Source organism: Mesocricetus auratus, unplaced genomic scaffold (genome assembly GCF_017639785.1).
Source record: "Mesocricetus auratus isolate SY011 unplaced genomic scaffold, BCM_Maur_2.0 Super-Scaffold_100009, whole genome shotgun sequence".
Lineage (NCBI taxonomy): Eukaryota > Metazoa > Chordata > Mammalia > Rodentia > Cricetidae > Mesocricetus > Mesocricetus auratus.
The window spans coordinates 16,974,614-16,999,348 of NW_024429193.1; the positions used below are offsets into that span (position 1 = coordinate 16,974,614).

Below are 24,735 nucleotides of genomic sequence, written 5' to 3' on the forward strand. Positions count from 1 at the left end.
CACAATGGACTTTGGGAGCCCATCCCTATGGAGGGATACTATTACAGCGCAGATACAGGAAGCAGGGCCTGTGCCCTCCTCCAAATGATGTGACAGACCTTGATGGTCTTCTGTGGAGGGCCTCACTATCCTTGGGGAGTGGGCTGGGGGGGTGGTCGGTGGGGAAAATGGGAGGGCAAGGGAATGGGGGGATTGATATGCAAATAAGAGTGTTTCTAAAAATAATAATAATAAAATAAATTTTCAAAAAAGTAAATTCTGGTTCTCAGGTTCACATGGCAAGTGCTTTACTGACTCAGCTATATCACCAGATTCTATGAAGACAAACCAAGACACAGGAAGGTTAGGCAGTGTGTCTGATTTGTCTGTCAAAACGATAGAACCACATTATACAATAAAGGATCAATTACTGTGTGCACACATATAGAATTGGGAACTTCCAGGGAAGGAGGGGTCTGAAAGGGTAAAGTGAAAGATGGGGTGGGGGAGTTCCCAGTTACTGTGGAAGTACCAAGCACACATGGACCCCACCTGCACTGTGAAGTATTGTCTGGGATGTCTGGGATGTCTGGGAAGCTTTGTTGTGGGTGGCTCTGCATCAGCTGTCTGGTGATGGCTACAGGCTAGAGAAACCTGAGCTGGGAAGAGGAGAAGTTGGGGACCTCCAGTGCCCCTGACTGTCCTCCACTATTCTCAGCCCTGAGGATTTCAGAGGTTAAGGGCTGCTGTTTCCCTTCCGTGTCTTAAGTTTGGAACAGTTCCTTATTTGGCCGATGCTAACATCTCTTCAAGGAAAGGGAATGTGAAATCTGACTCCCAGGTTAGCCAGGTTAGGAATGAATCAGCACTCCTCAAGACTTCAAGACACAGCTTGTGAGGAGTCTGGCCAGGACTTGAACCCAGGCAGTCTGGCCCTGATGACTCCATCATTGCCTAACACTTGTGGCTTCAAATTCTGCAGCTGGAGGACTTGGCCTACCTGAGTCTCCACAGATTCGTGTAGTCCATCCTCAAGCTACTGTGGGGATTTGACTCTGGGCCTCCCTCCTGATGTTCAGTCTGTACCGTTCCTGTGTCAGATGCTCTCTTATGTACACGCCAGTGCTGTTTACTGTTTTGTTCTTAGCTGTTTGGTTTAAATGCTTCTCATGTGATAACATGCAATGCGTTTGGCTTCTTGAGATTCAGCACACTGCCCATTTGAGGACAGAGGCCTGTCTGTCTGTTCGCTGTACATATATGTCACCTATGTGTATCTATACTTGTAAATTAAATTACAAGGGTCACATCTTTTAGCGATTATGAATTCACGGAACTGGCTTTCTGGACTGTACCCTCGAGAGTAGAATTTTTTTGTCTTGTTTACTTATCTTCGGTATCTAGTGGGTATAACATTTGTTGAATTAATGAGGTCCAAAGTCCAGATAACTGAACATGCTTTTTATGTGGTTGACAAAGGACAAGGAGAAGATACTCATGTAAATTGATGATCATGAGTTCAGTGTTCCTAAGCTTAGGTGACTAGAGTCATCGCCATGTTTATTCTTCTTTTCAGGCACTTACTAGGGTAACATCGTGTGATGAAGTTCTATGTTTGGTTTTTCTGTCTCTGATTTTTGTGACATCACAGTAAAGCTGGTTTCCTAAAGGATTCAATGATACCCTGCAATAAAGATGCGAGTAAACAGTAGATGCTATTGGGGGCTGGGCAGAGTGCAGACTCCTGCAATGTTTGCTGGTCATCCTGCTAGACCTGGCTGCTGGGAGAGTGTCTTCACCAGTTGTATGGTATGTAAGATCAGGCAAAGCACAGGGATGAATTCTCAACGGTGTTCACTCACAAGGAGACTGCAGCCCGGGGTTAACATAGAGATGGCGCATTGAATGTTTTCTCTGAAAACACACTAGTTTCAATGGGAAATCTGTGAAAAGTGAAAGAATATGCCAAACATTAAAGTGAATCCTAAATCTTCTAAATCTATCCACGGGTAAAAATAGTGAAGGATGACATGGCACACGCTGGATTGTGATCTAGGAAATGCCTTGTAAGTATGTACGATGGCTGTTTTGTGCTACAGGTGAGGAAAATAAACTGTCATGAAAGATAGAATCAGTGTTGGCCACCTAAAGCAAACATTATGAGGGTTAAGTCTTTGAGAAATAGAGGAGGAGGTGTTAATTGGAAAGTCTGTGAATCTGGGCTCTGTTTGTGTTTGCTTATGAAGGATAATTACAATGTAAGATTTTATACCCTGAGTAGGTGTGTCAGTCCAAACAAGTGTTGGCCAGGCTGGCATGAAACCTAAGATGCTTATGATATGCACGCAACTGTGGAAATTCAAATGAAGAGTTGCTTTGTTAAGCAAACAGTTATGGTTAAAGTAAAAGTGTAAACAGGGTTGTAATGCACAACTCATCCAGCTGTTTGCCTACAACTGTTATTTTTCCACCATCACTGTAAAACCCATGTGGACATCCACCAACGAGCTCTGAGCTCTAGGATGTTGTAAGGCCATGCTTAAAAAGCAAAGGGTGTGTGTGTGCCTGTCTGCTTGGGGAAGAGGGAGAAGTAAGACAGAGTCACATGACTTGTGTTCACAGAACCCTCCTCACCTCCACAACTACACAGATGGCTATGGGGGAATGCAACTGTCCTAGTCTTCTTCCGTTTCTGTCTCAAAGAGAAAACATATTTAGAATGTGATTTGCTCCTAACCCTCCTTCATTTCTGTGGGGCTTGTTTGTTTGTTCATTCGTTCTGTTTATTTATTTTTTTGTTTTTGTTTAGTTTCATGGAAAATGTCGTTTCTCCTTTGGTGCTTTTCCCCTCTGACTTTGGTTCTTTAATATTCATTTTCATGGGAGAAGCACAAAGCTTCTAGAACTCATGGGGTCCTTACACTTTCTTCTGCATTATGCACTGAATGTCATCACATTCGTGCTTCTGACATATCGGCACTGGCAAGTGGTATTTCAATGCATAGAATCAGCATAGGGTTGGATGTGCTCAGGGTTAGCCTCAGTTGTCAGCCTCACACATCTGGAAAGAGGGAACTTCAACTAAGGAATTTCCTCCATTGAACTGGCCCATGGACATATCTGTGGGGGCATTTTCTTTTTGCTAATTGATGTAGGTGGGTGCAGCCCCCTGTGGGGAACATGAGCCTGAAGGGACTCAGTGAAGCTGTGCTCTGTGGTCTCTGCTTTGGTCTCAGCCTCCAGGTTACTGCTTTAGCGACTCTCCCTGTAAGCCAAACAGGCTCTTTCATCTCCAAGGTGCCTTTCCAGTCATGACTTTATCACAGGAGCAAATGTCAACAGCATTCCTAACATGTCTTCCTTCCACTGACATGGTTATATTCATTATCATTTGTAGCGAGTCATTCTCTGTCCTGCCAGCCAGCTCGAGACTTATTAATTATGAAAGCACAGTGGATAGCTTAGGTCAGTTTCTAACTATCTCTAATAAATTAACCTGTTTCTATTAATTTACGCACTGCCACATGGCTCATGGCTTGTTACCTCATCTCTTACATGTTCTGCTTCCGCTGCATCTCCTTGTGACTCTGCCCTTCTTCCCAGCGTCCTTTGTACCTGGAAATCCTGCCTAGCTATTGGTCATTCAGATTTTTTTATTAACCCAACCAGAGTGACACATCTTTACAGTGTACAAAAAGATTATTCCACAACAATCATTCTCTAGGGCTGGCGCTGTGTTAAAGTCCTTTAATATCAGGGCTTGAAAGCAGGGTCTTGTAACATGTTAGGCCAGGGATCTAACCTGTACTGAGTTTTGACCCAAGCCTTTCCAGTTTTCCTCCTTTGATACTGGTTATCATTATGTTGCCCAGGCTGGCTTTGAACCTTTGATTCTCTCACCTTAGGCTTTGGGGTAGCTAGGATTACAGGCTCATGGCACCAGGTCCAGCTCTTAAAGCATTTTGAATTTATTCCTCTGTCTCAGAGGTTGAATCCCCCAACTTTCAAACACTTCCATTAATTTGGAAATACTTGGCAGAAAGAACGGGTTTTAGTTAGTAAGACTCAAAACCCCATCCTTTTCAAGTGGCATAAGCAGAGGACTGCTGTCCCTGTGTATCTGTTGCTTCTTGGCTTCCATTTTTCCAGCTCAGGAGGAAACTGCTCTGTATACTTCTTCCCTAGGAGCACATTGTAAATATACTGTGAGTCAGGGAGAACGTGGACACATTCCAAACTGGCAATCACCAGAGAAGGAAAAAGTCATCAGGGACAAGAGATTCAAAAGAAACAGATGTAAGAATTACTTTTTATTAGTTTTGTTACAGACTTTTTCCCTAATTCTCCACTTTTAGGAATTATGTAGGTGTAGGGATCATCATGGTCCAGGAAAAAAAAAAAACCAACAACCTGGCTTTTAGAAATTGAAAAAGACGAAAGGGCTGGGCGTGGTGGTAAATGCCTGCAATCCCAGGAGGCAGAGCTGGAAGAAGGTGGGTTCAAGCTCAGTCTGGGCAACCCCACCTCAGGCTGAAAAACAGAAAAGAAACGGAGGAAGGGTGCTTTAAAAATAGCACTACCAAAATGACATTTTATCCAAATGCAATTTCAAAGAAAACAGAATTACTTTTGTATTTCTATTTCACATTTTTTCCCATAGGTCATGGTTTACTTCTATTTCAAATGCAGAATTCTAGTTTTCTTTAAGACAGACTAATTTGTCATAGGACTATAAATTCTATGCTATTTATTAGTGTGTAATTGAGGTTACTTTATATGAAATCAAATGATATCAGAAGAAAATAGCAAAGATTTTTAGAATGCAACAGTAATTGGATGACGGTTTTAAGTACTTATTTATTTCAGTAGTGATTTTATAGAAATGAGGGGAAATACAGAATGCGCACCAGAGCACAAGAGCATATTGGATGAGTATTTTAAGACTGTCACTGATACATTTTTCAGAGTGAATTATAATACACCAATTCAAATTACTATATATCAGATAAACAATCGCCATTTATAATTAATATTAATCTTTTACATATTACATATAAAATAGCAGATTTAGTTTAATTGATGTTCTTGCTTAAAATATTTCATACTATTTATGTGGGGATACATAACCATAAAATACCAGTGGGACTTGGAGTCCTTTTGAATTGTCTCTCCCTACTGAAGTTCTCTCTCACATAACTCATCAATGGTTCTGAGCATGAACTCCCTCTGCCTTATCATGAAATCTGTTATAATACATAAAAACAGAATCAAATTTTGAGCTAAAAATACCTATTTTGGGGAGTCACAAAGAGATTTTGAATGAAACACCAGAAGAGAGCGGTGTAAAGCAGGAAGAGAATTCTCAGGAAGGGCAGAGGACCCACCGGAGCCGCTCCAGTGCATCCCAGAGGGGACCCTGAAGCTGCTCGTGCCTTTCCCTGCATCCCTGGCCACTACCCTAGACTGCTGCCACTGAGAAGCCAGGGAAGGCCTGTGACTGGATGACATGCACCTCAGTGTCCTTGTTTTCCACCCTTGTATTCCCTCCTTCATCAGATCAAACTCATACGCTGTCTTAGTTTCACAATCTTAGGCTTTTCCTGTTCATGTCTGGCCACTGGATACTTGAAAAATGTCCCCTCTGTTCTGGAGGCAGTCGGAGCATTGATTGAGACTAAGGTGCTGTAGCCAGACTGTCTGGTCTCCAACTCTCCCTCTCCTACACTCTAGCCTGGCCTTGGGGATGGCATCAAGCGTCTGTCTGCCTTGCTTTCCTCTTTTGTAAAGTGGCAGGAAAATAACGCTGACTTGCCACGAGGCTTCCGTTGACTGATGAATCTGATCTACTTAGCAGTGTGCCTGGAATGAGCTATAACCTTTGCTTCAGTTATAGAAGCTACCTATACATTGCACAGTCACACACTCTCCTATGAATGAACGAGCAAGGACTTAAGTACTACAGCCATTGCGAGGCTTACCTTTCTATGTTGCACACATGAAGGCAATGTACTGTAGCAGGACTGATAGGCTATCCTAGAAGAAAGGAGGAGCCAGGAAAAAGGTTCTTCCTTCTGTCGAAATATTTCCTGCATCTGGTTCCTAAAACAAGATTCACACTTTCATTTCATGGTTAGAAATATAATAGTTCAAAAGCGCAGGGGTAGGAGAGAGGGCTGGATGGTTAAGAAGGCATCCTGCTCTTTCAGAGGACCTGAGTTGGACTTCCAGCATCCACATTAGGCATTATCCACTCAAGAATGGGATAATCTAAGCACCTCTGCAGGCACCTTCACTCATGTGCATATGCCCACACACAGACACACAGGCATACGAATAATTAAAGACAAAAATAAATCTCGAGAAAGGATGCGCTTTAGGATGTTACTCACACACTATGGCTTGGATTTATATTAATTGTGGAAGGCATTTATAATCTCGAAAGGGAAGGTTATAGGACACAGGGGAGCTGAAAGTATGGAAGCTTATGTTATCCCGCCTTAGGTCTGTTCAGTTTTTCCTGTATGAGATTTCTTAGTTAATTCCAGTGTTCCTGGACAAATGTCTTCCTTAGTAAGAAGTGCATCTGCAAATAGTTTAACAGCCAGTGGTGGTGATGTCCTGCTGTCTTTTTATAACTAGAGGCAAAAGGAAATCTTCACTTGGCTCAAATTTGTCCTGTCACCAATAAAGACCCTCTCTCCTCTCCTCAGTGCTCTCTATTGCTTTGAGAGCATTGTAGAGGGTCACTACCTCTTGTTGGATGCATCCTTCAAGGTCTCTAGTGATCTTGCAGACAGCTATTGTCCTGGTCCAGATCTTCATTCTTGATACAACTGTCTTGATAAATTATGCCCTCTTGCTCCTGCCTGTTCAGGTATCTCCAAATGATTGCCTGAAAAAGTTCCATTAACAACACTCCCATTCTGCATCTTCATCTAGAAAGCAAAGCTGTATCTCATTAGCCTATCCAAGGTCATTCCTTTTCCTACACACACCCTGAGAATCTCTGCACACTAAAAGCTATGTGTTCTTTCACTAAATGATATATTTCTAATGTTCAGTTTTTAGAAGGGATTATCTTTATTATGAGTTTGAAGAAGGAAGGATGTACCTGGCTTGCCACGGTTCTTTGAAGCTGATCACGAATGGCTTGCTCTGTGGACACTGTTGCTGCCCCTCGAAGTACTGTTTTTCTAGGGTCCTCCCTAAACATGGCTAATGGAGCTCTCTCCTTCTTTTCTTCCAGTCAGAGACTTTTTTAAAGGACTCCTTCTTGATCAGAAGACCCACAGAGGGCTTTCCTTCTGATTTGGAGTTGTCAAGTACCTTTCCCTATAATGTCCAACTTATTTAACTACAGCTTATAAGGACAGAATTTCTAAGGGAGAATCTTATGCACCTATCAAGTAAAGGTTTCTAGTAATTCCTATATCACAGAGAGTAGATCTAGTTAAGTTTCTTTCCTCTTTAAAACTAAGGTCAAGAGTTGGAAATGATGAAAAAGACAAGTACGATGGTTAGATACTTACAGCTTGGAAAGAAGACAGAGAAGACATAGCAGGGGAAGGAATGAAGCTATGTTGGAGGACTCCGAATGAGTTCCACCTTGAAGCCTCTCAGCTGTAAATACTGGCACCTGGGACCAGAGCAGTGGCCCAGTAAGGAAAGGAGACATCAACAAGCAAATCCCCCATGTAGAAAACTTCCTACACAACTTGCCTCTTGCAGTATGACTTCAGGAAGGTTACCACAGATAAACAATGGGGCAGGCAGATTCCCTGGGCCCCTGATACTGTCATTCCAGGAGAAATGTGCTCACAATATACCAGCTCATTATTTAACACCAGGAGCCTCACTTGCTCCTAAGAGCGACCTGTATGAAGTAAATATGTAATAGCCACCTGGATTTGTTCTCTTATTTATAGACAAAAATATTTTTTTATTTAATGCCTGATTCAGTGGGAACAACTTCAGAACAAAAGGGGTGAAGTCAAATGGTAAGAATTAAGTAGATAATAATAAGAAAATTGTAAGAAAAGGACTACAGAGGGACATAATGTAATACTTAAATCACACTGCTAACAAAGGCTAGTGAGGCTGCTCAATATATTTGGAATAAAAATATTACAAAATGAGGAAACAAATTATGGTGGGAAAAATGGGCACCCGAAAGACATCAGGAAGAAAGGATACTTGGAATCCATGAACTATCACCCTGGGAAACAGTTGGCAAATGGCTGACTTGAAAGACATTAGCTATGCTCCCCAAATCTTCGGAGAATCTGAATCACCTCGCTTTGTATTTATTTCTCGAAGTGTCGAAACACTTGTAGACTTATCCAGGAGACCACAAAGAAAAGATGTTAAATACTTTCCCAAGCCAAACTGTAAAATATCATCAAAGGCAAATGGAATTTCTGGGTCATTTTTTTTCATTGTTTACAGTTCCAAAATATCTGTGCAAGGAAAATTTTCAATTTCCTAGGAAGCCCAACTGTATGCCTCCAGATTTCTAAGGCCTCACCCGAGACTGCAAATCTAATTTGATGTTGCTCCCCCCCCACCCGCGCCTTTATGAGGTGTGTGACCAATGTTTCCATAACTTCTCCAAAGTGTCGCTGGCCCCGAAGAAGTTGAAGTTCACCGCACTCTGCCTCCTGGAGTCCTTCCCAGCTCGTCCGGTTCAGCGCTGCTCGCAAGCGCTTTGTTTCTGGAAGCTGAAGGGGGCGTGTGGCGGAGGCTTTTGGACCAGCCGGGGACGCTTGTCCGCTGCACCGCCTGGGATGCTCTGAGAAGGACGGGTCTGGAGGTGGCTGGGGCCGCTCCAGGCGCCGGGCCGCGTAATCCCTGCGCTAAGTGCTTGGCTCGCAGTCTGCAGTCACTAGTGGGAGCTGCAGAGGGAGAGTGAGAAAAATTCCAGCGGCGGCGGCGGCGGCGGCGGCGGCGGAGCGGGAGGAGGGAAAGGAACTGCGGCGGCGGCGGCAGCAGAAGTTGCCGGCGTGGTGCGCGGAGTGCTGGCGCGGAGGACGCGGGCCCCGGGCGCGGCGGCGGGTAAGGTGCGCTCCGGGGGTGCTGAGGGCGAGCTGGGGGTCCCCCCCCCGGGGCAGCCCGCGCTTTGTGCGGCGATCGGGGCGGGACACGTGCTCCTCCCGGAGCGGGGCAACCGGGACAGCGGGGCGCGCCGGGGCCGCGAGCGCTGGGGACACAGCAGGGCGCCCAGCTCGAGACCAGCCACCTGCCTCACTCGCTCCCGGGACCCGCTCGGAGAGCCACCGCGCTCAGGGGACAGCCACAGCCTCCAGTCCCCATCGCGTTCTCCCCAGCCCGCCGTCACTCCATCCCCTGCGTCCTCTCCTCTCCTGCGGGTGTCCCCAGCGCGGTCCCTCACTTAACGGCTGACTTTGCTCCCTCGCCCCGGCACCCCTTTCCTCCCGTCCCGGAGTGGCTCCACGCTGTGCCCATCCGTCCCCTGCAGGGCGAGGGCTTCTGACATTGGAGAAAGACCCTCCGGAAGTTGTGCGGGGCGGCAGGTATCTTGTTTCTTTGAGCCTCTCCAAGGAGACTGTGTGCTCGCTGTTCTGAATGGGGACCTTGCGGCTTCCTCGAGTTATTAAGGACTGCTCTTTTCTTAGTCACCTTCCACCAAGGTGAGGTCAGTGGCTGTGAGCGGCCACAAAGGTGCCAGTGAAACAAAACACAAGGAGAGAGCCCAGGAACAGAAGGTTCCAGACGTATCTGCAGGGACGCGGAACCACCTGAGAGAAGGTCCCTGAGTTCTGGAAAAACAAAAGGCTGCACCAGTTAGGAGGGAGTTCAGCTGAAGAGCATTTGAAAATAATTTGAAAGAAGCCCTTGGTGTGGAAACCTCTTGCTGTCTTAACTTGAGGCCAAGTCTCTAGTTTTCTTACGTATAGTTTTGGGATCTTGGTCGCAACTTCTCCAATTATTGTTTTGAGGAAGTTAAGGGAAATGTTCTCTGTCTACGGGGACATTGGTATTTTAAGAAAAAGCAATTTCATGTTGGTACTTTTTTGCTTTTTACACTCGACTGATCAAGGAAAATTATGTCTAACTGCAAAGAAAATAGGAAGGATTTGTCAGTAATTTAAAAAACACGAGACATTCCAGGGATCAATAAAAATTTCTTAGGCGAATTCTCATTACGAGAATGTTGTCAAGGATATTACATGTTAGTGAAATATGTGAGTTGTGACACACTTGGATCATTGTGTGACACCCCAAAAAAGTTTGTGTGTTACAAGCAAATCATAGCAGTGAAAACCTTAGCTTGAAACTAATTGCTCCTGTTCTCAGTTTTCTTTAGTCCTGCATAGTGTACCTTTGTTTTTACCAAAAATATGGCCCGGGGCTACAGAGCTGGGTACAGTGTGTTATTTGTCCAATCTGAATTACCGTTTAGAAAAAAAACCACCCTTTCCTTTTGGTCACGGGAGGCAAGTTGATGTGATCTCATTGCACACGTGTGAGGGGCTGCTGAAGTTTGGTAGCACCGATTTGCGAATTGAAACTCAAATGCTGGTCTTTGGCGAGTTAAAAATCCTGACTTATGCCATGCTCGTGAGTCACACTGTTTATCGAACCCTTGCCACCTTGCTCCAGGTGCTGTCAGTGTGTCGTTGGGCAGGGTAGTCTGATTATTATTGTCCCCGAGGAACTTTTTTTAAATCACCATTGGAGCAACTCATGGTCTGTTTAAAAGTCTCCCGAAAGGTTTCAGATGTTGCACATTATTTATTAAAAGGTATTAGCTTAAAGTTTTCCTCATAAACTTTGAAAACTATGAGACAATCCAGTAAAGTATTTTCATTATAGCAAATGTTGGTTTTGCTATTCCTTTGAAAACACGGGGCAGTTTAAAATCATGCTCATCTCTTGGTATGCATAGGAACCCCGACAATACTCTTCTTAAGCACTTGATTAATATTTATCATCCAAATTTTGTGTTACCCACTCAAACCCATCAGGAGCTTTCTTTCTTTTCTTCTCTGTCTATCAAGTTTCTTGTTGCATCTCTCGTAATACCCACCTCTCTGCTGCAACTGTGTGCTTAGCTTTCTCTTGCTATGCAGTTATTTCATTGTAGTGGGCCTTTCTGGGTTTTAGATGCCAGCTACAGTGCCTGCTATCTGATGGATACTCAAACACTTCACGAAGAACAATTAGTTCTCTTTCACTTTGACTCTTGGTAGATTCAGTAGATCAGGGAAAACAGGTAAGTGTAGAAGAAGAGCAGGTCATTGATTCATAAATAAGTGTGTCTGGAGACTCTCATCATCATAAATTAGTATTAAGAAATGAAGAAGATGAGGCCTGAGGAGCTTGACAAGCAGGTAGTGAAGCCATTTGTCTGGGGAGGGCACTCATCTTGATTCCTTCCATAGACATGGATAAATCTACCTGTAATTCTAAGGGTTTCTTTTCATGTCAACTAATTAAAGACATACATGAAACTTAATGACTTGTAATAACTGAGGATCACTTGTACTATAGAACATTGACTTCTCAGTTGATTTTATGTGGTAGGCATCGTTCTGCATGCGGCTCACAGTGCCATATTGGGCAGGAGATTTTTTTCCCCCTGCAAAGATTATTTAAGCTTGCAGCATGTGCATTTTTTTCTCCCATGACTGCAATTTTGCTTTGTATATGTGTTTAAAGTGGATAGGGCAACGGAGGGAAAAGAAGGGTTGGGTCATATTATTGGCTACTTTTGAGGTTTGTTGTTTTCAACCAGGGGGCCTTCAGTTTAATTCCCAGAAAATCCATCTGTTTCACCTGTAACTTACCTGGAACATTATGGTTGAAAAACATGTGGTGGTACATGCCTATAATCCTAGCACTCAGGATGCAGAGGCAGGAGGATTTGAGACCATCCTGGTCTAAGTAGTGAGTTTCAGACTACCCAGGGTTGCACAGCAAGGTCCTGTTTCAACAACATCAAACTCAAACAAACCTCCAAAAAATTGGAAAGAAGTGTATGGAGACTTAGGAATGGATAGAGGGATATTTATGATGTTACTTTTGAGTATTTTTCATGTTCATCTATGGTAAGATGAAAATGATGGTGTATAATTTATACCAGGCAGTTTTTTCACATTTCTATGGTATCTTTTCACTTTATATGCTCATATCCTTTTTCATATATATATGTCTTGGTTACCTTTGTTTTCACTTAAAGATCTATGTGCCTGCTCTGGGCGTCTCACTGTTACACACTTCAGAGACATCGTAGGCATAAGAGAAACATGATCCTTGTCATTGAACTTGGGCTCTAGAGAAGGAAGAGAATGGGTTACATAAACACAAGTCATTTCCGGTAATGAAAGTTGCCACTGGGAAAGTCAGGGTCATGTGACAGGAATGAGGGCACAGCCTAGAATCAGGTGGTCCAAGTACATTTCTGGTCACAAGAAAGCCAACCCCAAGGATTCAGGAGAGAAAAGTACACACTGGCCAGAAACTATGGGAAAGAAAGGGGATGAATTCAGATGGAATGCACGAAGCATTTGATTCAGAGTACATTTTCTTGAGCACTGTGGAGGTTGCTGGAGAACTGGACAGATATGACATAGCACATCTGTCTAGTGAGGAAAAGAGTGTCTGCTGTGAGATGATGTGGGAGGATCTGTGGTGAGATTGCTGAGAGGCTGGCAAAGGATGGAGCCAGGAGTCACTGATGAAGCATCCTTGTCACTGAATAGGAGGATCATTGCGTTAATTCATCATGGTCCCTCCATTTTTCTTCTAGTGTTGGGGAATGAATCTATTACCCGGAGTACATTAGGCAAGTGCTTAGTACTAAGCCCCACTCCCAACCAGACATGTCTTTCAAATGTCAGACTTCAGTCCCTTCTCACAACTTCCAGATGTAACCCTGTTATCGTCATCCGATAGCTCTTGGTTGCATGCTTGGTGTTTGCGGAAACACGGTGCATCCTGGGAAATATGGCATGTGCTCAGCGCTATGGATGATGCTGGAACAGTCGTCAGGACATGTGACTCTTTTTGGAAGGGATACAGGAGAGGAAACCTTTGCATCCTCACTTTGTTTGTGGTAAGGTAGGCTGCAGAGGAAGGAAAGCAAGGCAGAAGTCCTCCAGTAGGGTGTGAGAGGCATTGTTTTCTGCCAACTTTGAAAATTTAGGAAGCTTCTTGAAGGACTGCCTGAACTGTGAGATATGGACTTCACCATCAAATCTCAGCCCTTTGCAGAGCACTGATTGTGAGTAGGCAGGCAGAGACAGTTAATAATGCTGGGTACTTAATTCATCTGATTTTACTGTCCCTCCTTTTTCAATAAATGTTTGTATGTAGCTACAGCTTTAGTAGATACAAAGTCGCCTTGGGATTGTTTTCCCCCTGAAGTTGTATTTGCTTGTTGGCTAAAGGAAAAGAAAGGTACAATTCAATGTATGTATGTCTGTAACATTTCTTGCCTGGCTATATTGAGATAAACATTTGAGTCATTTTTATAACGTTTAGATAGATAGGGATTTAAATAAGTACAGAAACATCTGTCACTAGTTAACTTGATGATTAATGACTCTACAGTGATTCCAAGGAAGCCAGTAATGATCATGGCTTTGTCCAGATTAATCTCTGAGTAGGAATCGGTGTGTTTTATCTAACTAATATACTTTACAGCCACCTATAAAAGGCACTAAATTGTCAGCTCTTTAGAAGAAGCTGCTCCTCTGCCATTGCCCAACACTGTAGCCACCACACAGCTGGCTTACCCTGGAGCTATTTCTCTCGTTACAGACTGCAGTGAAGGACTCAATGGCAATCCTAAGCAATGTGGTTTTCACCTCATTCTTTTGCATATGAAGCTCTTCTGCCACTGCTTTGGATAATTTCCAGTTGGCCGTATGTCCCTTCCGTACCTGTCTGGTATCCTTTCTGTCTTCCTCAGCTTTGTCAAAAGTGTGTGGACATTCCCACTGGCTTTTATGTCAGGGGTCCATCCTCTCTGCCTGCCTGGCCGCAACCACGCTCAGTCCTTCTACTTCAGGCTCTTGGCTCAAGAAGATAACCTGGAGCACCCTGATTTCAGGGGACAAGGATTGCCGGGAAGCTCAGCTGGAGCCCCCAGGGCCAGGGAGGGTGCAGAGTGAAGTCACCTGTTCTCTTGGTTCCTTCCCTGCTCCGTTATCTTGGGCTGCCTGCACCGGAGGTCACTGTTCTCCTTGGGGTTTGGATTCTGGTCTCCTCGAGCGCTTGGACTGCCTGTACCGGAGGTCACTGTTCTCCTTGGGGTTTGGATTCTGGTCTCCTTGAGCGCTTGGATTGCCTGTACCGGAGGTCACTGTTCTCCTTGGGGTTTAGATTCTGGTCTCCTTGAGTGCTTTGCTTTGCTCTACTGTCCTTGGCGTCGCCACGCCCAGCTTGTTAGGTTGTAGTTTATAAGCACAGCCTTCTCCGTTTCTGAGAGAGAAGCTGTGTGAAGGAAGATCCTGTTTTCTGTTTACGTGGTTTCTGCAGGTCTCTTTCTCTAGGAATCTGCTTGGATTGAGTAGAGCGGTTGCCCTGCCCCCCTTACCTCAAGTGGACAGCTGCTTTCTCTCCCACATGATAGTGTTATCCTTGCCACACCGGCTCATGAGCCTGTTATTATATAGATACTTCACTGCCAACCTTTCTACTGCTTTAAACTTGGTAGTTAATAGACTCTTCTTTTTATGTATGTATGTTGCTTCTCACTTTTCATCCAGGAATACAGTGCATATTTATAGTCATTGCTTAGGGCTGGGTTAAGCAGTATGGATACACAAAAGCTAGTCTTTGACTCTTGTTTGGAATGTGCACTAGGGAAGGGGCTGGAAACACTGAATACAAGGTTTCCTAGTAGGGTGAATGAAATATGCTATGATGGAAGAGAGAAGCAGGGTGGGTGGTACATTTGTGTGAGCACAGGAGGAACTCAAGATCAGGGGCATGTGTAAGCAGCTGTCAGGAACTTGCATCTGTGATGCAGCCTGGAAGTGTATTGATGTTAGAAGCTTTTCCTAATGACACATCTGATAAATCTTCTATGCAGGAAAATTCGAAGTTGCAGATTAGCGTTAAGAAAATGAATTTCTTGCCTGGTATGGTGGCTCACAGTTTTAATCCCGACAATGAGGAAGCAGAGGAAGGCAAATCTCTGAGTTCTGGGCCAGTCATGGCTACTATGTGAGATCCTGTCTTAAGAAAAGACAAAAAGAGGGGCCTGGAGAGATGGCTCAGAGGTTAAGAGCACTGACTGCTCTTCCAGAGGTCTTGAGTTCAATTCCCAGCAACGACATGGTGGCTCACAACCATCTACAATTCAATCTGGTGTATATGTAATAAATAAATAAATCTTTAAAAAAAAGAAAAGACAAAAAGAATAAAGAAAAAAGGAAAGAAAGAAAAATCATTTTCTTCATATTAAGTACATAAAATTTAAAGTTTTATGTTTGTGTGTCCCTTAAAGTTTTTTAATGCCTAATGCATCTTCAAACGAAGATTATGTACACTTTGTTGATTATATTTCCTCCCCTCCCGCTCATCCTCTTCTGTTTTTGTTTTTCGAGAAAAGGTTTCTCCATGTAGTCCTGGCTGTCCTGGAGCTCATTCTGTGGACCACTCTGGCCTCAAACACACCTGCCTCGGCTTCCCCAGTGCTGGGATTAAAGGCATGTGCCACCATGCCTGACTATGTTGCTTGTTTTTTCAGTTAAGTGTACATTGGCAACAGCATTCTCTATCAGTGTAGGTGTTTTTGAAACACACTTAATATATAATATGAAAATTAAGTCATATTTTTCATCTACTGCGTGTTTTTTTAAAATGAGGATATTTTGAAAAGCTTAATAGGCATGGAGAAGAAAATTAAAGTAGACAATAACTCCACTGCATAAGTAACTCATGAAAATGCAGAGATTCTTGCATGCTGCGAGAGTGCAGGAATTAATTACCTAAATCATGTAGATCTTTTATTTTATCAAAGTCCCTTTGAATCATGTCTTTTTCTGTACAGAAGGAGACACTGTTAACATTTTGGGTCTTTACAGAATAGGGAGTCTAATGTACTTTTGTTTCCTTTGCATCTTTTTTAAACTTGAATCTGTTTATACATTTCCAACTCAAGATGAGGGCTTTCTGGACTTGATGTGACTGGGAATCTACATTTCAAAAGAGCTTCCTTCCTTCCTTCCTTCCTTGGTCAGTTCTGAAACTAGAGACAATATGGATTGTGACGGTGAATCTAGAGTAAGTTTCTCCCTCATTTTAAGTGTTCTCAGAAATTGGAACCACCCCGTGAGAAGTTGGCTGCTCTGTTTAAAGGACCTGGAGTAGGTGACCTCAGGTTGCTTCATTTTTTTGTGAGTCATTTTGCTGTTGAAGCCAACAGCCAGATGGATTAGAAAGAACCCACAGCCAGACTGCTATGAAGGCATTACTTACTCATCCTGAGTGTCTGCTAGTCAACTTGTATAGGGAGATTAGCTAAGAAAAGTTAGTAGGGAAACTCATATTATTCCAAAATAAAAGTAACTACTACTGTGTGTGTGTGTGTGTGTTTGTGTGTGTGCCCGTGGAGTTCACGTATGTATGAACACATAGTGTAGAGGTCAGAGGTGGACATCAAATATTTTCCTTGATTGTTCTACACATTGTTGTTGTTGTTATTATTATTATGAGACACGGTCTTTTACAAAACTTGGGAGCTGGCTTGTTAGACTAGACTGGCTGGTCAGCAAGCCCCATCATTCCTTCTGTCTCTGCCAGCACTGAAATTACAGGCATGAAGTGCCACACCCCAGCATTTTTTTTTCCATTTTACATGGGTTTCTGAGGATCCAGCTCAGGTCCTTGGCTTGTACCTAATTTTTAGATGGTAAATCTGTTCTCTTCACTGCATATTTGAGGGAGACTTCTAATAATATAAACTTTCTGCCTTATCTATAATCTTAGGAAATAATACTGGATTTTAAATAATACAGAGTTTGTTTATATGACAGTTCATAATAACAACCCTCCATATATGAAACAATATGAGTTTTACTTTGTATATTTAACAAATGATGGATGCTGTAACAGCTGAAACATACCTGCTTACAAAACCATTTTCAGTCCAGTCCTCAGCGAACAGCTTTGAGCTTTCGTTTCTCTTGATCAAATCAATCACTCCTTTAAATACTTATCTTTAACATCTGTACTAAATAAAAATATTTTAGCTCTCTGTGCAGAGGAAAACCGTGCTCCGTTGTTTAATTGAATTAAATTAGCTTTTTAGGGACATTTACCTAGGAGCTGTTTCTGGAATCAATTTGGAAAATGATCTTTATTCTGTAGCATTTAAGTTTGATTATGTTTTTCTTAGTAATTCTCCATGGGCCTGATACACTCCTTGTCTTAGTCATCAAACCCTAGAGATTTTTGTAGGCAAATTAGGCATTTCCTACATCACAATTATGCATATTTATGAAATAATTCATCCTCCTTCAATTTAGAGGTTTAAGGCATTCTTAATTCTAAAACATAGACTCAATTTTATCTTGTGAACATTCTCTGTTAGAGCTGAGAGGACCATATATCCAACTTAACTTCTCCCAAACCTGCTTTATAGATGTAAGTTTTGGTGAAAAGCAAGGGATTTTTATTGGTACAAATGGCAACTAATCTAAAACTTCCTGTACTATATTGCCTTGATACATTGTATATTTTAGGTTCATCAAATATTGGGTGTGTTACATTTCTTTTATACTCTTTTAATTACTGTTTTACAAAACCATGAAAAGAAAATTCAAAATTGCTTTTAAACCCCAGATTTCCAGTTTTTCTTATTTTGTTTCTCCTCAGTGATAATTGTGCAGTATATGTTTTGTATGCCTGGCATGAAGACTCTAACAATGTCTTCCTCTTTCGACTACTTCAGATTTAGCCGTTTAAGGATAAAACCAGCCTTTAAAAAACAGAGTATTAGCCGGGCGGTGGTGGCGCACGCCTTTAATCCCAGCACTCGGGAGGCAGAGGCAGAGGCAGGCGGATCTCTGTGAGTTCGAGGCCAGGTTGGACCAACAGCCTCCAAAACAATACAGAGAAACCCTGTCTCGTAAAACCAAAAAACCAAAAAAACAAAAACAAAAACAAAAAACAAAAAACAAAACCAAAAAAAAAAAAAACAAAAAACCAAAAAGCAGAGTATTGATTTTATGTGCCACTGTTGGGATTTTGGAGTTACAGTATTTTTCCTAAATCCTAGAATGTATGAGCAATATTTTTTTTTTCTGTGCACATCCCCACCTTGATTCTTTCCCTTCCTTTCCCCTCTCTGTCTTTGTCTTGCTTTTGTGTTTAACCAGGGAGCCCAATTCTCCATTAATACCCTTTCCCCTAGTCATAGAAAATTAAAACATTAACTTTTACCCAGAATACTCAGTTTTTCCCCTTGTCATACTCCTCTTTAACTGATTGGTGTTTTGATATTTAGTAGGCACATTCTTAATTCCCTAAGGATATGAGGTAATAGTGGAGGATGTACATCCTTTTGTTATAAACTCACTTGATTATATAATTTTATTCAGAATTTTCAAATGAAATATCTGTATTTTAAATGTTCACAGGAACTTGTTCTCAGGTCAAAGAGGCCAGCAATGACAAATGCATTCATTGTATTTTGTAAATACCTAAATATATTCTTCTCATTGTTGCCTGGTCTATAAAAAGCTACATAAATGATGCCATACAGACTTCATAAAAACTTCTTGATCTCTCATTTATTTGAAACTTCAAGCATTTAAGCTTGTGATTTGAAAGTTATGATTATGCATTCATAATCATTTTTCTTCAAATTTCCTAGCATGTATCTTGGCTTAGCATGAGTCTCTAGCCCCTCCCCCCCCGCTTTGGCTTACTTCTTCAAAACCTGGAAGGTATAATGTAGTTTAACAATAATATTTTATATCTGGAGCTTGTGAATAATGCCTTCATCACAAATGGAGTTAAATATTTATGCCATATGAATGAGCCTGATGTTATGTATTGTAAATCAAAGAGTGTGGAAGAGATAATTGAGCCTTGCTTTGAAGAAAAGATATGTTTAGATTTGCAGATTATAGACTACCAAGAAATTATGCAGAACATAAATAGACTGTATATGGAAGGCAAAATGAGACATTGTTGAGAACCTCGATGAAGTGTGAAATTGATTTAGTTCGTTGCTCCATCTTTAGGTGATGTCATCAGGGGATATGTTAGGGAAGGCTAGGATTGGTGTTTGCAGATGTGCGTGTATGTGTGTGTGGTGTACCATGATGCACATATGTAAGTCAATAGACAACCTGAATGTCATCACTTTTCACTTTGTTTGAGACAGGGTCCTTTATTTGAAGCGGTGTATGCCAAGCTAGCTGGCTCTTGCGATTCTGTGGACTGTCCCATCCTGACCTCCCATCTCACCATGGAGTTTTGGGACTATAGACTTGTGTTAACACATCAGACTTTATGAGGACTCTGGGCATCCAATCTCAGAGCCTCGTGTGTGTGATAAACACTGCCCACCAAGTCATCTTAATTCTATTTCAATTTTATTTGAAATGGGGCTTCATGTAACCCAGGTGGTCTTGAACTCCTGATCCTCTTGTATCCATTTCCCTGTTTTATAGTTACAGGTGTGTGTCAGTATGCCTGGCTTCCATGATTTCACTTATAAAAATTAATATTGTCTACAAATGTCTTAGTTTCCCTCAGTCTAAAAGAAGGTGGTCTAGTGTTACTGAAACCATGTGTGTATTCTTGGAACTGGTTAGTACTGTTTAGCTTATCTCATTTCTTAGCTTTGCATTTTAGTCTTCAATTAAAGTAGACAGTCTGATAAATCCACTGAAGGGAGCAACGATTCCTTAGCTCTGACTTTGCCTGTTCTGACTTTGCTCATTCTTCAGTGTGTAGTTTTGCATCTGCTGTGTTACCTTGCAGCCTTTACCTCTCTAGATGTAAAGATCTTTCTTGTTTTACTTCTTGTGGTCCAGTGGATCATTTCATTCATCTGCTTTGCTTTTTCCTGTTTCTGGTTACTTTTTTTTCTTCATTCAGCTAAGTTTGGAGTAAGAGGCTGTGCTGGAATAGAGCTGCAGTCAGCATTGCAACCTGACACAATTTCCATCTTGCTGACTGCTTGGTTTCCCTAGGTTATGACTGGTTGTGCTTGGAGGGGGATGCGAAATGCAGAGTCTGTGCTAGGCAAGTCCTCTACCATCGCGCTATCACTTGGGCTCGAACTCTGGATTTAAACAAGAGGAGAACCATGTTTGTGCTGTGAAGTGATGTCCATGTGCTTTGGGGGATATAAGAACATAGTAATGCAACATCTCAGAGGTTAGTTTTATGCTTCTCTTTTATGATAACCAAGGCTTATTATCCTGAAAAGTACAATCACACTATAGCGTTCCAGTTTGAGCCTTGGCGTCTTCCGCTAATAGGCTGTAAAGGTTTGGAACTCTTACTGGTTGTCCCGCTGACTTGGCGTTCCACCTAGTGGAAAACCTTAGTATCTTTTGCAGAGCTGGAAAATTGAATCTATATTTCCTCTTCTCCAGCATTTGTAAAGACCACTTCCAGCCCCGCCCTCCTTGCAGTTTTCTTGTCAGGGTATTACATTTTGTTTTTGGACTTTGCTTCTTCAGTGAGTGTTCATTAAAAACTGATGACTAACTTCTCTTTAATAACTTTTGTGGTAGAACTTTGGGATTTCAAAAACTATTGAGTGGGTTATATCGATTCATTTTTCCATCTGCGTACTACATGATTTTTAATTTACTATAAATGATTACTCCATAACAAAATCAAAGCCAGTTTCGCCCCATCATGCTTGCCCAATTCTTCAGCGACCTTATGCATTAGCATGAATAATCTCAGAGAACTGCCAGATTGGCAAGGAGTAATTACAACACGGAGCAGTAAAACATGGAGAACTATGGTAGAGAGAGGGAAAAGAGATGCCATTGTAGCCATTGTGCAACAATTCCACTGAAGACGGGTTACTGTCTTCTCAGGCAACGGAGGAACTGATCTCTGCACAGTTACTTTCAGCAGGTGGAGATCATGGATTCTGACGTCAGAGTCTCTGCTGCTAAAGCTAGGCTCACATGGAGCCCACATGTTACTTAGTTTGACGGCACAAAGACTACTGGCACCAGGCCCTGTGGCCTTGGGAGTTTAATCTTAGGAAGGCCCCGGAGGTGAGTTGGAGATTTTGTTTCACAGTGTTTGGAGTGGTGGCAGCCTGTGGAAGGTGCTGGGACAGTACAATGACACGTGAATAATTAAAGAGTGTTTAAGAAGAGTTTGGATAATCGTATTCTGAGACTAGTGGAGAAGGAGAGAAGGACCAGGCTGTTGACTGGGCTCAGTAGCAGGATTCCTGCCTTGTTTGTGGATTGTGGGAAGCCCAGGATTTGATCCCGAGTACCACGAATAGTCAAAGAAGATGTTGGAAGTGTTTGAAGAAATGGTTTTGAAATTACATGGTGCCGCCCCTTTTACTTTTGTAACATTTCTCTACAGAAAGAAGCATCAGTGGTTGTTTTCTAGAGTGAGGGCATCACTTCTTTAGTACAATTCACTTTTTTATTTCACCCATGTGTTGTGTGAGATTCAGTATAATAAAGTTTGGAAGTCTGACAATTCAGGTAACTTGCTTACAATAGAACACTGCAGAAAGGGACAGCCATTTAAAAGTGACCAGTTTATATGAAATGCCATTTTGAACTTTAATTTGAAGGAGATACTCCACATATACCTTGAAAAGAGCTCTTGCCTTGAAAAAGAGCTCACATTGAGTTTTGAGAAATAGAAAGTGTGTACTAAAAGCTCAGTAAAGATCTATAAAAAGTTTTTCACCCCAAATATTGTAAATACCTTTTCTCTCTTTGCAGATAATGCTGGCTGGCCATTTATGACCTGCTCCCAGCATGCCTCAGGGCATGGAATTAAAGAAGACCCACATGCTAGGCTGGTTGTACACTGCCTGAGCTATCGTCAGCTCTTCCCCTTTGCTTCATATCTCCACAGGACTTTTCCAGAAAGAAACCCCCTCTTTGATTTAAGCACTATACCGTTATTTTTTGTAAAATATATTAGAATATGGCTTATTGACTATGATAGTAGAGTCCAATTTTTTAAAAAAAATCCTTAGATTCCAAAATAACCAGATTAAATGTGTAGTCTTGCTATATGAAAAGCAAGTTTAAAAATGAATTCCAGGCTTAAAAGAAAGCTGTTAATGTTTCTTTTTAATGCTTAATATTTACAATCTTAAAGGAACCCTGCCAAATCAGAGCATTTTTCTGGTTAAGTTTTCACCATTTGTCTTTCTAAAGAAGTATAGATATTGTAAAAAATGTATGAAGTTACGAGGTAATTTCCAACAGATAGGGAGCTTCCTTACTGACTCCTTAGATTCCAAAATAGAATTTTTCCATTATGGAAAATCACTTTATGTTGAGCATAAATAATCTGATATTTGCTTTGCTAATGATCCAGCTTATGCTAAAATCACGTTACTGGATTTAACGATGTAACCTCTGCTCTGCGACCCTGTGTATTCTGGAGGCTTGTAATGCTTGTCAAGGGCATTTCCTTTTATTTATTTTAATTTTACCTGCCATTTAAAGCATCGAGTGACCCTTCATAATTTGATTATGTAACCATAAAATGAGGAAGGACTAGTTGATTATTTTTTACTTTAACTTTTGTAATCTCATATAATTCAGGTCTTCTTTGTATTCTCATTTTTCAGGTCAAATAATGATGCTTTTGTAATTTCTCATCACAGTAACAGATGAGGTAGCATCATACGTTTTGCTATTTATTGCTCTTATTTGAGCCTTTTACTTCTCTCTTTCAGGGAGGACGCCAAGCAGCACGTTGCAAGGGAACTTGACTGGGAGGCGGGTGGAGTGGGGATTGGCTCTGGGTTCTCAGATTGATGGACTAAAATGAAAGTGGCTGCTCACTGGGTCTGAAATGCTCTTGTTCTGTCACCTGACTTAACAGTTAGAGAGCAACAGCTTCTTTAGAGAAAGCCCATAAGGGCTGGAGAGATGGCTCAGCCGTTAAAGACTAGGCTCACAACCAAAAATATAAGAGAAAGCCCGTGTTAGCCGCTTTATCTTGTCTTTGTCTTTCTGCAGTGTTTTGCAATTTCCAGGGACCAAAGTGAGTGCATGCTATTGTCTAAGTTCTTCTATCAGTGCTAAGATTTTTCCACTTCTTATATGAGAAACTTATTATGTTGTCATTTCCAATCATGTTCTTATGTACATTTTATTTGAGGGTAGCAAATGATTTACTTGAGGAGGCAATAATTTTGCCATAATTAATTTTATAATTCTTTCTTGGAATTTTTTTAAAAAGAACTTTAAAGCAGTTGCTCAAAAGGTTTGATTAGATCCAGATTTGTCTTTGTGTTTGATTATAATATCCATATTATAATAGCTCATTTTAATTTCACAAGGCAAAATACAAAGAACTTGTCAGGATATACAATAAATTAATTTCTTTGATGGTTAATTTAATCACTAATAGGTAATTTCCCACAGCCTTCTTGACTTCTTATGGCTTTCAATAATGTTTTCTCTTTTAAAACTTTAAAAAAGAACTATGAAGATTTAACTGAATTTGTTCGTTGTGTAGCTAAATTGTTTTCTGATTTAAAAGCTAGCATGCATTATAGTATTTTCCTAAATTCTAAGTGTCTGTATTGTTCTGGGATTGATATGAATAGACTTCTTTAAAATTTCCAGGAAACTTGATATATTTTGTTACCTACAAGTTGATCAGCAATTTCCTTTTGAGAGACTATTTTTTTTTATTTAGCAAACCCTATTTTATATGGGTTACATTTCAGTGGTATTTTCTAAATTAGCCATACTAAATTTTTAATCCCAGCATGCTTCTATGTTTTTTAGAATGTCAGCAAGTGCTAACAGGAAAATTACACTTATCAGTTTAACTGAAATGTAATTGAGGAGACAAATTGCCAAAGTCCCTTGCAAGTTCATCACAAGTATTTGCTGTTAATAAGAAAAAGGGAGTTTCCACCCAATCCTATGGACTTATTTGCGTTGCGTGATTTTTTTCGTCTTAATAAGATAAGGGGAGGAATTAGAGTTCTAAAGAAATGGTAAGAATGTTTGTTTTTTCTTCCCACCATGGCAAATGGATTAGGGTTGATGAAACTAAAACCCTTGAATCAGAAATGAGAAAGAATGTGAAACAAGTAAGCTAATTCCCTCTGTATGTTCATTCATTTCTTAGAAGCTGGAGTGCAAATGAAGAAAATCATCCCCATGTGTATGCCCATATGGATAGCTTCATTCATGAATCTCCCTAATGCTACTATTCTTGCCTGAGTCATAATTCACTCTAGAATTATCAGCACTGTAACCCTTGCCGAGGGATGGGTGTTACAGAGACATTTTTATTCAAGTATGCCATGTACTGTCCATATTCACCCTCTGCCTCTGTCCTGTCCCCTCACTTTCCCTCCGCTTGTCTCTTTCATATTGTCATGCTTTCTGGAATCCCCATATGAGAGAAAATGTGATATTTATCTGTGGGCCTGGCTTATTCCACTTAATAACTTTCAGTTCCATCCGTTTTCCTACAAGTGACATAATTTGAGTCTTCATGGCTGAGACTCTGCTGTACGAGCATGTATGTACACACCATGTTTGCCTCATCGTAATACAGTTTCAGCACTCAGCT

General features: G+C 41.5%; 1 protein-coding gene and 1 long non-coding RNA gene across 3 annotated transcripts in view; one reads left to right on the plus strand and one right to left on the minus strand.

Moving 5' to 3' along the window:
- Positions 1–4,309: 4,309 nt before the first annotated feature.
- LOC121142176 lies at positions 4,310–8,505 on the minus strand. Its single transcript, XR_005879155.1, has 3 exons — positions 6,730–8,505; positions 5,958–6,078; positions 4,310–4,509 (listed from the first exon to the last, which is right to left on the minus strand). It is a non-coding gene; the product is annotated as an uncharacterized LOC121142176 (long non-coding RNA).
- Positions 8,506–8,997: 492 nt separating this feature from the next.
- Bmpr1b (bone morphogenetic protein receptor type 1B) overlaps positions 8,998–24,735 on the plus strand; it is a 311,257-nt gene continuing 295,519 nt past the window's right edge. Inside the window, exon 1 of one of the 2 annotated variants that reach the window (XM_040751701.1) lies at positions 8,998–9,030. The gene's annotated coding sequence lies outside the window, so the exon portion shown is untranslated. Of the gene's footprint in view, positions 9,036–24,735 lie in introns of both variants that reach the window. The other variant, XM_040751702.1, reaches the window with a different exon arrangement.